The following is a 16,324-nucleotide window of genomic DNA, read 5'->3' as shown; positions in this document are numbered from 1 at the left end:
TTTGCCTTAAATCAGAATTTTGCCACTTTCTAGCATCAAAGAGAAAACATGTGAACTTTCTGTAAAGGAAGAAATACACACTAGCATTAACACAGCTTTTTTGACAGCAAATATCACAGTTCATATGTTCATTGTGCCTTTCAATGTACAGTGGTACCTCGGGTCACATACACCTCGGGTTACAGACACTTCAGGTTACAGACGCTTCAGGTTACAGACTCCGCTAACCCAGAAGTAGTACCTCGGGTTAAGAACTGAAAAGAATGATGATAACAGAAATCGTGATCTGGCAGCACGGCAGCAGCGAGAGGCCCCATTAGCTAAAGTGGTACTTCAGGTTAAGAACAGTTTCAGGATAAGAACGGACCTCCAGAACGAATTCAGTTCCTAACCAGAGGTACCACTGTATATTCTTTCCACAAAATAATTTTGACATTAATAACCCAGAGGAAATAGAGTCAACTCAGATTTGAACTAGAACTATATTCAGCAACAAAGTTTAGCCTCTTTAGCAAAGCTACCTGCTGATTCTATTCTTCTACTCTATTTTCACCTTTATATATGCTAGACAAGTATCTGCATGTAAATCTTCACCTACCATTTAGGCTATAAAAGCAATTAAAGAGGGAAGGCTTTCCAATGGCTCTACTGAAATCACTGTGTATACATAGTCTCTTGCAGCAAAAACCATCAGAACTCTGTGGCCTTGAAAGCCTAACAAATTTATTTGCATGGCGAGGCCCCGGGCCCCGCAGTTCCCACAAAAATAAACACACAAACATAAATATGTTGGGTTAATGGGATAAATTAGGCTACAACTTTATTGGTTACAGATGTGAGTGATTTGGCTTAGGCAACTGGGTGAAGCAAGACTATATCCTGACTCCTGCCCATCTGCAAGAAGTCTTTAAAGGGTCAACCACTGATAGAAGGAGCCTTATGATATACATCAATTAAGAACTCCCCCAGGGTCACCGATGGGGTTGTGGCATGGCCCTAGCCCATGCCCAGCCTTCAGACAGGAACCACACACCTGGATCCCTTTAATGGGATACCCTTAGCGTGGAGGGGCAGGCGGAGGCAGCAACCTCCCCTCCCATAACAAGGCTTAAAGGTAAAGGTAAAGTTAGGGACCCCTGACCGTTAGGTCCAGTCGCGGATGACTCTGGGGTTGCGGCGCTCATCTTACTTTATTGGCTGAGGGAGCCGGCGTACAGCTTCCGGGTCACGTGGTCAGCATGACTAAGCCGCTTCTGGCAAACCAGAGCAGTGCACGGAAACGCCGTTTACCTTCCCGCTGGAGCGGTACCTATTTATCTACTTGCACTGTGTGCTTTTGAACTGCTAGGTTGGCAGGAGCAGGGACCAAGCAACGGGAGCTCACCCCGTCGCGCGGCAAGCCCTAGGCTCTGTGGTTTAACCCACAGCGCCACCCACGTCTCAATGCTTAACCTTACAAAGTTGTGATGATTCCTACTAGGTAGGCAAAAACCAAATGGCTGGAGCCAATTTGCCAAGTGGAAAAATTCCTACCCGGCCCCAACAACCAGGCGACTGACATTGGTCATAGCAAGGCCATAGTCAAGCAATGCAAGAAAGAGGGTGGGTGGGCTGGGAGATCCGACAAAGTAGACAATAGGTCAGCTGGGTGTGTGTGACGCAGCTGGGCATCCTAGTGATGTGGGCAGCATCCCTCCGTCCACTGCCGGGTAACTGAGGTCCCAGAACCCCTCCCGCAATGCAGACCCCCCCCCGGAAAAGGGGAGCTATCTTGCGTGGCGAGGCCCCAGGCCCCCCGCAGTTCCCACAAACAAGAACCACATAATGTGAAATCTTAGCTGGCAGGTATATAAATGGGGAATACTGCAAGGTAGGAACTGAATGGCAAAGGGGTGCAAAATTTAGAAAAAAGACTTTCAACTAAGATCTCACTTCATGTATCTGATGATGTAGTCTTGGGACCCTGAGAGCTTATGCCAGAATACATCTGTTAGGCTTTCAGGGGCCCAAAGAATGGTTGTTTTTGCTACAAGAGACTAATGCAGAAACGTTTAGGCTGTATACACACAATGATTTCTGTGGAGGAAATGACAAGGCTTCTCCTAACAGTAAACCTAACTCTGCTTCTATTGCTATAACAATAACAATACAAACATACCGGTAATTACGGAGCATAAACCCTAATTAGCAAAAACCATGATTTCTCATTCTGGTTTGCTATCAAAGCACAAGCCAAACCTTGCCAATTCTGATATCATACCAAACTACTGTATAGTTTTCAGAGCCATGTTTGACATAAGGAATAAGCCAAATGACAACCTGTTCTCTTCTCTTAAAAGAAGAAAAGAAAATAAGCTGAAACTGATCTCTATTGATATATAAGGGTAGCACATACGGCTGTTTTATTGACATGAAAGGAAGCTGTGTTTTTTTTTTACAGAGCTATATAGGATGAGCATTACTGCTGAATGTACTAAAAAGGAAAAAAGGAAACATTATAAAAAGTGTTCCAGGCTAGTGTGGAGAATGTGTTACTCCTCATGGGAATTAACCAATGGGTCCCCACCCAAGAGTACTGCAGTGTATTATAAAAAGCTCCAAAACCAGTTTGACCAGAGACAATGGCAAGGTAATTGGCAACTCTATTATGCAATTTCCAAATATCTGAAAATAACACTGCAGTATAAACTCATTTAAAAAGCTTTTTTTTAATTATGACACCTCTTACTGATAGAGCACCCACCACTATGTTTACAAAGTACAAGATTCACTGCATATGTTGTCCTACACAAGACAGCAATGGATAACAATGTGTGGCGGTATTTGATAGCACTGATGTTCTAGGACCTTCATGTCACATACCTTCCTTTTATCTTACACATTACTTGAGTATTCTGCAAAAATTATATGTTGCTGTGGCACATTACATGCTCAGAAATTGTCTTGACTACTAATGTAATCTTCCTCACTCCTGCCTTTCAGACAGTTCTGAAGACAAAGGATTGCTCTTGCCTTGGTTTAAATAATAATTGTAGGTCACACACACACACAATTTTATTCTCAAGAACAGATGCTTTGTGCCTGGAATGTTCAGCTGTCCTGTATTTTCTGATCCTTGGCACTGACTGCCAAAGAAACAAAGAAAGGATGTTGTTTCTATCCTCAGTAACAAAGGACAACACAGTTCCATATGTAAATGTTAAGTATTTATGCTGTGACTCAAGGAAAGGAGGAAATTCACACATTTCACTAAGTGCAAATTATATGCTCCTTATGAAATCTTGACTTGTGCAACTGTACACATAAATTAAAAGGATAAGAACAGGAGTTCTGCATCAAAGTGTTGCAGTGTAATTTAGTATTCAAGCCACTCCATTACATTCCCTGAGCCCCAATTTTCCTCCCCGTCCCCACCACCCCTGTTAGTCAGGTTAGAATTCCATGACAACTAAGCATACTTGTTCCTCATTAGCCTGGTCAGATTTGTTTTGTTTTGTCCACAGTTGTGCACATTCAAAGCTCAATTAAAATCTTTTGGGGTTTCCCCAGTGGTCTCTATGGGTGCTCTATCTTCAGTCCCTGGGGACACTTTAAAATAACTTCTCAGTGTGAAACCAAACATTCAAAAGTTTGGCTGTGGGCTAATCTTCGGGAAAACACTTGCATCAAGAACTTGATAAATAACTGCTCCTGCATGGCAATAGTTATGATATCCTGGAGACAATTTTCATAAAAGCAGCAGCAGATTCTTTTGTCACCACAATCATGGAAAGTGCTTCTGTCTGAGAGAGTGTAGTTGTATCCAAGGATAAACCAGGTTAGATACTAAGTTACTGCTTAAGTGCATTGCATTCCCAGATCAGTGATGGCATACCACACTAATAAAATTATTTCTAAATATCTGAACTGACCCACAATCTTTCATAATCACTTTGGAAGCAAGTGTCAGTCACAGTATTGAAAAACAAGATATTGGATTATTTAGTCCAACTCATTTTCTAAAATAAATGATTATATACATAATTCATGTATGGAAGAAGTACCCAACATTTTATTAAAATCGCCTAGGAAGATCAAACATCCTTCCTAAGCAGTTTATTCTACTGCAAAGCTGCTCTAAAACCACCATATTGCAATTTAAGGTTTTTGCTCTGTTTTAACCGGGTAAGATGCAAAAACTTGTGCAAGCAAGTGATCTGCCACTTCTTCTAGAGTCTAGACCATCATTCTCAAATATATTGCCATTGTAATCTTCTTTGAACAAAATGTGCCTATTTCTCTCAACCTGATTTTCTGAAACACATAATCTTGATAACTTGTCTCTTGAGTAACAAGCTCCTTGAATTCTTTTGACCAAAATTGAATGGAAGACTGCATTAAGTCTTACTAGAGCCACAGCACCACCCTTACTTCCCAAAATCTTGGAAACAATGCTTTTGTTAATACAATTTTAAAAAGCACTGATCTTTGGGGTCACATCATCACATTCTTAATTCATGCACATTTTCTTATCCATTGTAGCATCTGAATCACTGAGAAGAGCAACTGTCTGGCCTCTTAGCACCCTTCTTATATTTATTCTTATATTTATATTATATCCTTTTTTACCTCTTCTCATTTTCACATTTGACATTGTTGAGCTTGGTTTTGTTATTATCTACCCAACTCAGCAGTGTTTAAAATTTTATATTAATCACCATGATCCAGTTTGCTAAGTGATATTAATTGTATCATGAATTCACAGCCCCTCAGAATTTATGAGATTTTCCACACAGTTCCAACCTGGAAACTTCATCCTATATTGCTTCTTCCTCATATATCCTCATTGCATTATTCCTTCCTATTGCTGGTGTTCGGCTTTATGGTACATCACTAGGCTATGGTAACTGGGCCCACATCAGTACATAGGGTGATATCCAACTGTGGCCATCCCCAGTGAAACAGATCTGCACACCTTATTTTTTTTCAACACGTTGCCAGCTTAATTATTTCTATTATTTGCTCCAATGTTTTCCCAAATGCAGACATTGAAGTCAAACTAGCAAGCTTACACAAGTAAGGTGGTTTCCTTCCCCTCTTCTAAACATAAGACACTGTATTGCAGGCCTGCATAACTTCTAATGCACCAACCTGAACACAGCTCTCCAGTCATATACCGGGAACTGACAGTTCCCCTATTTTTAAAGTCCCAAACAGACTGCAAAAAGAAGTTTAAGCAAGCTTCGGGTGAGCAACCGAATATGAATGTTCTTTCCCCCAGATTTAAAAGTTGATAAACCTACCCTGCCTTTAAGGAAGGGAGACAGGGGACAACGTTGGGAAAGCAGATGGAGACATTTCGTTGCATAAGTAAAAATCCTTTGTTCTAGCTGAAGTACGTACTTTGCTGCATACTGACCAATATGCATCCTAAGGAGATATTACCACACAATTGCTTCTCTGAGAAGAAGCTATGCTTGTTGGATATATCAAATTGCAGTAGCAGAATCCCTATTTTTAGGGCAACAACAGAAGTTAGAATAAAAGCAAGGCATTTTCCAGCAGCTTAGTTATATGAAATCTCAAATTGCTTCATGAAGTACTTAGTTTTAGAACTGTAGCTACTGAATCCAAACCAGATTACTGCCTTTGGTTTCATAGATTATTCATTAATATTGAAACAGTACTTTAATGACTTGATGCTTACAGGAAAATGGTATGTTGTAGAATTTCTTCTGAGCTCCCTTCTTCCAGGAAGGAAACATGTTCTCTATTAAACATGTTCTCTATTTTACATGTGTAAAATACTTTGACTTCAGGGAGTCAGAAGAGTATTTAGGATGAAAATGCTTCAGAAATGCATGACACTTCTTTTTCCATTAATTTTTTTCTCAAAGTTTAATTAACCAGACACTGGATTCAGAGATGTATCAGCCCAGTTCTGCTCATGGAACTCTCACATGAATGGAGGGGGTGGCAGCAATTTTTTTCTGATTTTCCCCCTACAGCCTTTTGCAAAAGACTTTCCAGGAGGATTGATGGAATCCTATGAAACAATACAAGCCATGGTATGGGAGCCTTCAGGGAGAAATGGACAATTGGTAAAGAATGCCTCCATCTCTCCTTGCATTCAGGGAAAACTGTGATGGAGCCAATCCATTAGGCTTTAATAAATAAAATGTGATAATTTTTATATTTTTCTTCATGAATCATAACTACTAGTATTTGAAAAAATGATTTCCATTATTATTATTATTATTAAGAAAGGCTATTTTAATAGAACTGCAAAGAAGTTCCGATGAACGTTTTTTGTTAAGTTTCACTTTGAACACTTGACAGTTGGAATTTTTGGTTTTTTTAAAAACAATCAAAAACACATTGAACAAAACCAATTTCCTCCTCAAAATACAAAACAGAGCATTCTCTGTTATTTTTCTAGCTGCGTCATTCCTAAGAGCAAATTGGAATTCAAAATGCCCAGCAACAGAGTTATAAATTTATTGGCTTCAGAGTACAGGTACCAAAAATGTGCCCTCCAGATGCTGTTAGACTCAAACTCTCATCAGCTGTAGATAGCATTGTCAATGGCTGGGGAAGATGAAAGTTGGAGTTCAATGACTTCTGGAGGGCACCATGTTGGCTACCCTTGCTCCAAAGGAAGAAAGGACTAACTCCTTTCATAATGACAGAAAATTGTCACATCTAAACAAGTTCCCCATTCTTTCCATGGAATGTGCACTTCCTTTTACAAACTGGTGTTTTTAATCCTCCCCCCGCCCTTCTCTTCCTTCTCCTTCCAATTCCATTGTTTATCAAGAAGTGCAAGCTATTAACATATACCAGTACTTACACCAGTGACTTATCCTGAATTAGTAATGTCTGCATTAGTCAAAAGCAAAATAATAGCTCTATTTCATACTTCTTGCATCAATGTTCCTGGAAAATGATAATCAGAATTCTATCACCACTGTTTCTTAAAGTTAGCTTAATACAGATGTGAGATTAACAAGAAGGGTGCTTTTTTCATAGCTGTGATAACTATGAAATAATGAAATGCAACCTATTTATTTTCCACATTAATACATGTGAAGGTTATACTTGAGAATGGAAAGGCCTTCTCTCGGTCCCATCACCCTCACAGGCACATTTAGTGGGGAGGGCCTTCTCAGTCACTCCTCCCAGATTTTTGGTGTTTGTGTGAAATAAATGTTTATTTGATTTTCCAAAATATAAACATACAACAAAAACAATTCCAGATCTAATTGTCAATATTACTCTGAATCTCCTGACTTCCCCCCATCCCTTCCATGGGTCCTACTGATTCTATTTTCAACTGCATAACAATAATTCTCCAATTTTTCATCTTCCTAAATTATCTATACATTCTGTTAGATAGCAAGTGTGTTTAAAATCCTGCTAATGTTTTGACCTGTTTACAATGATTTTGTATATACATTATAAACATTTCCCATTCTTTTTAAAATTTCTTGTCATAGTCCATCAACTTGATTTGCCGTTCTTCTCTGGTTGGGGTTGTTTCTTCCTTCCATCTCTGGGCTAGTAACACCCAAGCGGCCGTTGTCACATACAGAAACAACTGCTCCCAGATTTTGAAACTCCCTCTCTAGGGAAGCTAGACTTCTGCCAGCAGGCGAAGACTTTTTTGTTCCAACAGGCTTTTGGGAACTGACTGCTTTTAAAGAGGGTTGGTTTCTTTTGGCCAAAATACCGGTAATGGAAAAGTAATGACACATTATTAAAAAAAAACCTAAATATGCTTAAAGTCACTTGAAGTGATAAAAGATCTTATAATATGAAATAAACTAAGTTAAGTTTATCAGTTTTGCAAACATTATTTAAACTCTATTGCTCTATTTAAATGTGATGACAGCCCACTGCTTCACAATCACGCTAAAATGTAATAAGAATCTGAGTCACACAGTAGCTGCATAGAATTTATCAGAATGGGAAGAAATTGAACATCTTATCTTTGCCTTGGACTGCAGTTCATGGACTTTTCTTAGACTGGCTTTTGCTTATCAGAGCTGCACTTATAATGAACACAGGAAATACTATGGGGGGAAAGTAAAATGCTGCTGCGTTCCAGATGAGAAGAATTACTCAAGCACAAAACAATCTTTTATTTTCTTTTTAAAATTCATTTCAGGACACAATTGTAATTTCTTCCATTGGTATATTTTTCTGGAATAAGATAGATAACCTTAATTTATTTTTCTAATAAAGCAGGTAGCTTTCTAATCCTTTATAGACTAATGCTATGCTTGGGAAGCCGGCACAGCTCAAACATTCCCCCTCCCAAGAAACAGGAACCCAAGAAGAGATCTTTCTAATATATATGCCCTCTCCTCTCAGGGCAAAATAATAATTGCCACAAGCAGCAATCTTCAAAAGTTTCCATGCTGTCACAGGTACCGCCACATTAGTGGGCTTCTACCATCCACCCCTCTGTCAAGAAAAGTTAAGGTAGGGTGATATTTACTAGTTTTTGTCTTCATCAGAACATCTTAAAGAATTATACATATGCCAGGCATGTAAGCTGAACATCGTAACATGCTCAAAATGTTAGGATACAACATCCCATCAAATAGCACATCCCATCAGATGTCAAAAATGTAAACAACTACACAACTTTCTGAAGACACCTGAAGGAAGCCCTGTATCAGGAAGTTTCTAATTTTCAGTATTTGCTGTGTTTTTAATATGTTGGCAGCCACCCAAAGTGGCTGGGGAAACCCAGTCAGATGGGCGGGGTATAACTAATAACATTACTATGGAATAGGAGGTCCCGATTTTCATCGGAGAAATTATTGTTATTGTTATTTTGAACCTATGCTTTATTTTATATCATATTCCACTTATCTCCCCTCCCCCATTCCCTAATCATTACTTTTCTAAAATAAACTCTCCATCATCTGGAATACTGGAGCTTGGCTAGCTCTTTTAGACCACTGGGTTTCATCTACCACAAACTAGGTGCATTGCCAACATACCTGTACTCTGTGCAAACAGTTTTGTGTAAACAGGGAGTAAAAGAAAAGATGGGTTTCCCTAATCCCAAGATAAAAGCCTAAAGGTTGGGGAGGCCCATGCGCCCAATTGGTTTAGAGCAGTTTGGAGCACTACCAGTAGTAGAGCCAAGAGCGATGCTTTCCTCCCTTGCAGAGTAGATGTGCACAGTGAGAAGCTGGGATGGGGGCAGGGTGTTATCTCCACAGTTGTGCTACACCTCTGAGGTGCTCCAAGTGCAAAGTTTAAAAATAATAATTAAGTACACAAAATATTCTGGCCATGGGAGGAGCCATCTTGTTTTGCACCAGTGATTTCAGACACTAACCAATAAGTGCCCATGACACATGAGCAATTATATTCCATCCCAGACTCTCAAATGACACACTAATGTGAGGAAAAGAGAGAGCACATTTTCTTAGCAATGAGCATTGTGGTTTGCCACAGAAGTTGTTACCTTGAGGAAAGACCTCTGGATCCCTTGCAACAAGTGCAATTTACTGCAGAGACAGGCCCTAGAGGCAACACAACAGAATCAACTTTCATGGCCAGGATGCTGCTACAGTACATCCATTTCATGCAAGCTACTCTGTGCCCACTGCAGCTAAGCAATTTATACAATCAGAGCACCAGACAGCAACACTGGGTTGATCCATCTGAAATGGCTGCATGTTAGTCCAGGCACAGGATTAGGGTGATCTTACAAAATCTAAACTCAACTGACTGCAAATGAATGTGAAAGTATGGTGGAACAAAATGTTCCGCGGAGTATCATTTTCAATCCACATCAAATTTTATTACATCCATATAGAGACACACAGCTCACATAAAGGTGGCTGTCAAATACAAAGTTGATATGTACCTACTGCAATCTAAGCAAACAAATATAAACTGAGAAGTTAGCTGCTCCTATCTTATGTAAGAAGAGATTCGCAAATGTTTGCTTTGCTTAGTAGCCAGTCATTTCAGGAGATCATGCTCAGCAATCTGTGCTGGGCTTCAGTGAGAGGCAGAGGGAAACTCTGGATGCAATCCTAACTTCCCTGAAGGTAATAGGTGGGTTAATGGATGGGGACAGGACAAACCATTGTCCTCAACCTGCTGGCAAAGAGGAGTGCCATGAAGAGGATCACTGTGGCAGAGACCCAAGCTCTGACCAAGCAGGCAACAGGCTACAACTGGTGATAGCCAGAGTAGGGCCCTGAAACAGGGTCTTCCATGGGTATTGGTGGAGCTGTGCCTCTCTCTTGCACCAATCTGGAGCTGGTGAAGCAAAACAACAACAAACCTAAAACATGCACAGCCCTCTACTATGATTGGCAGGAGCTGACAAGGCTTATGAATGTGGTGCTCTACTGCTCCAATTATCCTTGGGGTAAGGACTGCTCTTCCCCTCTGCCTCTCTCCAAAGCCCAATAAAAAAGTGAGACTAGTTTAGGGTTGCCACCTTTGGTCTGGCAAAATACAAGACAGAATGGAGTGGGGACTGCATACCCCACAAGTGTCGTCGACCGGGACATCTAAATTTTTATCATGAGAGCACGACAGCCATTTCGGTTGCCATGATCTCACACACTTTTGCAGTGCAATTCCCCCCCCCCCCGAAAAGGCCCGCCTCTTCAGGTTTTTTAAACCATACATGGTGCTAGTGCTGCTGAGTTGCAACCTGGATCAGACTGTGACCTGGTAGTGGGTCAAAACACACCAGCTGAAGCCTAAGAGATATCCTTTTGACTAGTTCTCTAAAATTCAGGTGTGATTGAAACCATATGCCTATGCCTCTCTGATAAAACTTTATTTTTGCTTCACCACCACCACCACCATTTATTAGACTTGGTGGTCACTTGTTACCTGAAGGTGTCCAAGCAACATACAACACATTTAAACACACACACACACACACACACACACACACACACACACTACAAAACATGTACAATTCACAGTATACTAATAAAAATTAATTCAATGAAAGGAAAGCATAGGTGGGTCTAAACTCACAACAATCCTTTGCAGTAGGTTAGGCTGTGAGATAGTGACTGGTTCAATATCATTAAGTGTGTTTTGTAGCAGAGTGGGATTTGACCCTGGATATACCCAATCTACTACTACTACTACTACACAATGGTGATTTCTTGTGATTGCTATGTTGCTATTTGGAGATCCTCCAGTTATGACAAATAATGCAGCTTAATTTAAAAGGTAGGAATGAGCTTTTTAAAAGTTGGCAGGGCAGATGCAGCATGCCATATACAGTGACTACTGCAGAGATAGTGAGGAGTTTTCATTCTTACCACTGCTATCAGAAGGCCCCACGATGCAATAATAATAAAAGTGTAGGCTGCCACTAACACAATGATTCCACCCCACCCCCTTACTCTATGGCATATTTGACTGGAGTCCCAATCCTAAAATACGGTGCTTTATGACAAAAATAGATAGTTTCATTTCTGTTTTAAATGTGAGGTGGTGTTCCACCAACTACTATCATACCAGGAATTTTGTTCAGAATTTTACATGTATTCATTGTATAGTAGACATTTAGTTACTTGTTCAACGAACGTATCAATCATAAATGAACAAGTAAAATACACACAAAGTGTGCAAAAAGAAAGAGGTTTAGCTTCTACAAAGCTATTTTGTTCAAACCAACTTCATTAATCCACATTAGTTTACATTACAAAGAATCTTAAACAATAGACTGTCCAACAGTCCCTAGAGACCCCCAGCTAACTGGAATAAAGTTCACTTCCCAGAAGACAGAGGGACTCCTGTTCTGCTTCAGCTCTTTCTCAGCAAGTAGCATGAATCTATTAAGCAATCTGCTGCTATACAAAAAGCAACACTGTTTTATCAACACACAGTTCTTGTAATTGCAGTTTATCTTGTTTTAGGAACTTTCACTAGCTTAAATGAGATGGGAATACGCTAAATTTGAACAGAGATGTTATTCCTCACATCTGAATGTAAGTTCAGTAATAAGCTGTTAAGCAATATACCGTTAATGAACAAATTATACTTTACCAAACTCATAATACCTCTAAATTATTTAATATGTTTAAACAATGTAAACAAATATAATTGCAGAAAACATAATATCGCATGAACATGGTGGGCGGGAGAAAGAACACATGAATACATTTTAACATAAGCACATACAAAATGCAAATTACCTGTTTTTTTTAGAATTTGTGAATGCACCAGATTTTTAATTTATCATGCGCTCTCCAAGCTGTTATGATGAATAACTTCAATCGCTTAAATAAAACATGTGTAGTACTAAGGGTCACAAACATTACAATTAACAGCACACATGGGCAATATTTGAGAGAGCTCCCAGATTTCCAACTGTGCTGCAGATATAAGAGAACATAGTTCAAATTTCTTAACAGCAATTCACAACTCTTCACCAGAAAGCCACTTCTCAAAGCTTAGGATAGACTTAGCTGATTTGTTTTGCAAATTAACAGCCTAACATAAACAAATACCATCTCTTGCAGCTGCCTAACATCACACTGCAGCCAATTATGCATTTTTTTCAGTCACTGAAAGCTTCAAAAAAGGCTTGAGAGGACAGAAACAGCCTCACAGCATATCCAAGTAACAAACTTTTCATGCCATTTGGTCAGCCTAACACACATTACAAGCACACAGCCCTGCAGCTACTTAGTTATACTAACTAGGTTTCAGTGTACAATTTTGCATCTCAGTTGCTCCATTCAAACACAAATCTTTTAGGTCACATTGCCTTATGCAAGATGCAAAATATTAACTATCAATCCTCTAATAAATGCATAAATCATTTTAGAAATCACTTATTGTACTGTATATCAATCAAGTAGAATTAAAAACACTCAGGGTCTCCAGTACTAAATTTCATGTACTTTCCTCTCTCATATTCTCTTTTCACACTTCTATTTTCTGCAGTTGCATAGATTTTCACAAAGTATCGTTATTCCATGAGCAATTAAAAAAAAATTGGTTGACAACTCAAGGGGTGTGTGGGTAATCATATGCCTTTTTGTGACTAATAAAAAACTAGCATCTGGATCTTGGAAAAGAAATATTTCTTATACATGGCTATAAAGAACTTAATAAAAAGGTAAAAGTAAAGGACCCCTGACAGTTAAGCCCAGTCCAACTTAATACAAAATATTAATTCCTAACTAAACCTGGTGGGTGAAACTGCAGTTTCACTTTCCCTACCTCCAACTGTTTTTCTTGGTTCCAAGATAAAATGCTGAGTTTTCCTCCCGTGTTCTGAATATCTGGCTAGGATCCAGGAAGCACTTAATAAAATCCTGACAACTCCCTACCATTAAAGATGCTATACAGAACAGCAGACAGTTCTATCTCATATAAAAGAACTACAGGCAAAGCTATGTCTGGTAGCTGTAACTTCTTTTATTTCCAAAATTTCATTTTTTAAATAATCAAACAAACAGGAATTACAGCATAAAAGAACAAAATAAAAAATTCTTTCCAGTAGCACCTTAGAGACCAACTAAGTTTGTTCTTGGTATGAGCTTTCGTGTGCATGCACACTTCTTCAGATACACTGAAACAGAAGTCACCAGATCCTTAAATATAGCGAGGGAGTGGGGAGGGGTATTACTCAGAAGGGTGGTGGGAATGGGTGATCAGCTGATAGGTGAGGAAAACCTGTTGACAACTCTTAACGGCTGCAATTAGTCTTGCAGGGAAAGGCAAGGGGTGAGATGGCTAAATATAGCTTTGTTATGTATAATGAGATAAGAATCCAATGTCTTTGTTCAGACCAGGTTTCTCCATGGTTTTACGTTTGGTGATTAGTTGCAATTCAGCCACTTCTCTTTCCAGTCTATTTCTGAAATTTCTTTGCATTAAGACAGCTACTTTGAGTCAACATTCAAAGTTAATAGCTTGCTGTGCACATCTCTTTACAAATTTGAACCAAGTGGTACCTTGGTTCCTGAATGTACAGTAATCTGTTTCGGAAGTCCGTTCGACTTCTGAAACATTCAAAAACCAGGCACCCCAGAAACAATAGCTGACAGCCGCATCAGACGTTCAGCTTCCAAAAAACGGAACACTTACTTGAGGGTTTTTGGCATTCAGGAGCCAATTTGTTCATCAACTAAGCCATTTGAGAACCATGGTTCCACTGTATTATAATTTCACCCATAAAATGGATAGTTTCTAATTGAATGAACATGTTCATATGATACTTTATATTTGATTTTAAAATATTAGGCATCATACACTCTACTGTTTCAGTTCACTTACTGCATCATTCACTTTCCTATAATTATACAGAAAATTTTATCCCTTTCACTGCTCCTAAAAATGGGGCTCAAGTAACTGCAAGCTCAAAATGACGAGGGAAAGCATCACATATAGTCGGCAAATGGAATCACATTCTCTTATCAAGAAATTCTTAACAATCTGAATTCATGCATAAGTATGTCTGGAAAAACTATTTGCTATACCTAGGCTCTATCCAGAATTTGGACAGACAGCATCAAATGTTTGGAGCAAGATCCTTCACAGGGCTATGTAAAAAAAAAAAAAAAAATTATTCAGGACACCAGCACCATTTAAAAAAACAAACAAAAAAACCCCTGCTTGTCTACATCAACTTCAGCGTGGATGTTTTCCAAATCACAGCAGTTAAAAGTTATGAGTGGTTGGTCTTCAAACCATTCCAAAACTGCAGCTGAGGAAACTGCTGGACTAAAAAATGGAAGGGCTCCAGAAAGACTCTTCTATTAGTAATGCAGTATACAGGTCTGCTGAGAAATAAGTGTCAATGAGTTCAGAGGGGCTTCCTCCCAAGTAATTGGGCATAGGACTAAGACTACACTATAGAAACACTTGCTAAAGACAAGTAGTTAGAATGAGTAGCAAAGATTAAGTTCTAGTAAAATTCAATTCCTAATCTAATCTTTACTATGGCCTTGTTTTGATTTGGCAGTGTAAAAGTCTGGATGAGTAGCTGATATTTGGTTCTAGTAAAACTCAATTCCTAATCTAATCTTTTCTACGACCTTGTTTAGATTTGGCAGTGAGCAAAGTAAGAACATGCAGCTCTACTCAGGATGCAGTTAAGAGACTACGAGATTCAAAATAGTAGCTACCCTTTAACAAGGTACTTCCTCAAAATTCACAAAGCTTGTAACATTTACTGTAAAATTTGACTTGCAGGATTTTGCAGCCAGACAAGAGATCAAAGAGATGCGTACTTTAAAATATATCTTTTCTGTACACCAATAGTTTAACCAAACTACCACATTTGTATAAATGCTATTGATACATATTGATACAGAGTTGAAGAAAAATCACTAGAAGAATGTGCTTTTATCTAAAGAATTCACTATCTCCCTTTAGATACTGTATTTAGACTTTTAATACAACAGGCACAAATCAATTCTTATGCAGAGTTAACCTTCAAATTCAGCTATAAAACTAGTCCCTTGACTTACCCTGAAATGTCCCCACTCCATGGAATGGATTAGTTAATGTTTGTGTAAGCCTTTATACCCTCTTTCAGCTATATCTTATCACCAATATCACTTCAACCTCCATTTCTCATCTTCATTTGCTCAACCTTCTGTTTTTATCAGAGATCCATTCAGAGTCCATGACACTCACAGGCACTGCTGCTTCTGAATTCCTTCCTGCAGTCTTCTAAGCTTGGCCATATTAGACAATTAATTAAGAGAGAAATATGCATCCTCAGATCAGATTTTCAGGGAACATGGTGGGCTGTGGGGAGAGGGTGATAGATAAAATGACCTCCCCTATTCCATCAGTGGAATTCCTCCACTAGATCGTAATCCTTCTGCAGATGAGAGGAACCCTTCTGTCAAAGAAGCCCAAGCCTGGATCCAACTCCTTGTGTTTGCTGATCACAAAAATAGATTTACCTGTACAAGGGAAACCACACTGACTATGAAATATCCGAAGCTCATCTAAATGACAGAATTATTATCTACTGTCTTGACTTGTATTTGTGTGATAACAGATAGCAGCAGTTGCCCATACTTGTTGGAACTATATTTTTATAACCAGTCACACAAAATTTTGCACTATGCAATCAGTATGCAGCTTGGCTCAGTTCCTCAAGTCATTTAGAGATATCTGCATAAGTCTGACAGACATCTTTCTGCAATACATGAGCTTCCTATTTGCAGCACACTTTGCTACTGTGGGGACTGATCTGTGGTGGGTGAAGAGTCTTGCTTTGCAGCAAACTTCCAGCTCTATAATTCCACATACCGTAAATTCACTCCTGAAAAACTGTTGAAGTAGACAGAAATCCAGTGCTTTTTGCCAGCTG

The 16,324-nt window shown here is 39.1% G+C and overlaps 1 protein-coding gene across 1 annotated transcript in view; it reads right to left on the bottom strand.

The window, feature by feature from the left end:
* BMPR2 (bone morphogenetic protein receptor type 2) overlaps nucleotides 1-16,324 on the bottom strand; it is a 72,338-nt gene that overhangs the window by 40,159 nt on the left and 15,855 nt on the right. The window lies entirely within an intron of this gene.

Source organism: Lacerta agilis, chromosome 1, assembly GCF_009819535.1.
Source record: "Lacerta agilis isolate rLacAgi1 chromosome 1, rLacAgi1.pri, whole genome shotgun sequence".
Taxonomy (NCBI): domain Eukaryota; kingdom Metazoa; phylum Chordata; class Lepidosauria; order Squamata; family Lacertidae; genus Lacerta; species Lacerta agilis.
This window is presented reverse-complemented; position numbering and strand designations above follow the sequence as displayed.